The sequence below is a fragment of the Octopus bimaculoides genome, chromosome 12 (assembly GCF_001194135.2).
Source record: "Octopus bimaculoides isolate UCB-OBI-ISO-001 chromosome 12, ASM119413v2, whole genome shotgun sequence".
Classification (NCBI taxonomy): domain Eukaryota; kingdom Metazoa; phylum Mollusca; class Cephalopoda; order Octopoda; family Octopodidae; genus Octopus; species Octopus bimaculoides.
In genome coordinates this window covers 38,636,729-38,638,337 of record NC_068992.1, presented here as the reverse complement: position 1 = coordinate 38,638,337, position 1,609 = coordinate 38,636,729, and positions in this window count along the sequence as shown.

Genomic DNA, 1,609 nt, shown 5'->3' with positions numbered 1-1,609 from the left:
CCCTTCCCTGCTCTCTCTTTCTCTCCCTTCCCTTCCCTGCTCTCTCTTTCTCTCCCTTCCCTTCCCTGCTCTCTCTTTCTCTCCCTTCCCTTCCCTGCTCTCTCTTTCTCTCACTTCCCTTCTCTCTCTCTCTTTCTCTCACTTCCCTTCTCTCTCTCTTTTTCTCTCCCTTCCCTTCTATCTCTTTCTCTCCCTTCCCTCCTCTCTCTTTCTCTCCCTCTTTCCTTCCCTTTCCTCCTCATCTCCCCTCTGCCTCTATCTCCCCTTTCTTCTCCCTTTTCTCCTCTCTTTCCTCCTTCTCTTCCCACTGGTTCAAGGGTGGAAGGGCTGAGAGAATGGCCCTGTCTGTATGTGACTGCATAGACACCAAAACCAATGGTCCATGCTAGTAAATCATACTCCCTAGTGATGATCATGGCTGTCCTGGTTATAATGTCAGGCTGAAGTACAAAGTTTTAACGCCTGATTCATGTCCAGGTAGCCTACAGTCTTCTCATCAATTCTACCATTTTGCCAAAAGCTATGGTACCAACCATTTCAAAACTAGTCATTGTTAATTGGTTAATTATTATCGTTTTTTTTTATTTCAATCTTCATTTGTCTTCAGCAAATCCCCTCCCATTGTCCATCACATTTGCTAAAGTTTTTGTCAACCCATTCAAGCGTAACATCAAAACCATTTTTATCATTGTGGATATATCTCTCCTTCCTTCCTCCCTCCCTCGTTAAAATTAATTGATCAAATATTAAAAGATGGTTATTTTTGCTACCCCCCTCTCTACCCTTTCATATGGTTTGTGGCATCTATTACAGGTTCCTTCCCTTTTGTTTCTTTACTCAGATAGGTGGAAGGGGTTCTGTTTGGGAGTTTGCTAAAGACATTAGTTTTATCCCTCTTTCATTACACTTGTGATGCCAGTCCAGTTGTCCTTACAACCTGCTTGTGCATCACATTTTTCCTTCAGACTGAGTTAAAACAGTCGCTATTATTATTATTTATTATTGTTATTATCAAAGGCGGTGAGCTGGCAGAATCGTTAGTATGGTGGGTGAAACGTTTTCTGGTATTTAGTCTGTCATTATATTCCTAATTCAAATTCTGCCGAGGTCAACTTTACCGTTTATCCTTTCAGGATCGATAAACTAAGTACCAGTTATGCACTGGGGTTGATGTAATTGACTATTCCTCTTCCCCAAATTTCAGGCCTTGTGCCTCTGGTAGAAAAGGTTATTGCTATTATTACGATGAGCTGGCAGAATTGTTAGTGTGCCAGACAAAATGCTTAGTGTTTCGCCTGTCACTATGTTCTGAGTTCAAATTCCACTGAGGTTGACTTTGCCTTTCATCCTTTTGGGATCTATAAATTAAGTACCAGTAAAACACTGGGGTCGAGGTGATCGACTGGTCCCCTCCCCCAAAATTGCTGCCCTTGTTAAGGATTATTATTATTATTATTATTATTATTATCATCATCAGGATGGTGAGCTGGCAGAATTGTTAGCACGCTGGACAAAATGCTCAACAGCATTTTGTCTGTCTTTACATTGTGAGTTCAAATTCCGCCAGGGTCAACTTGCCCGTCATCATTTCAAGGTCGATTAAATAAGT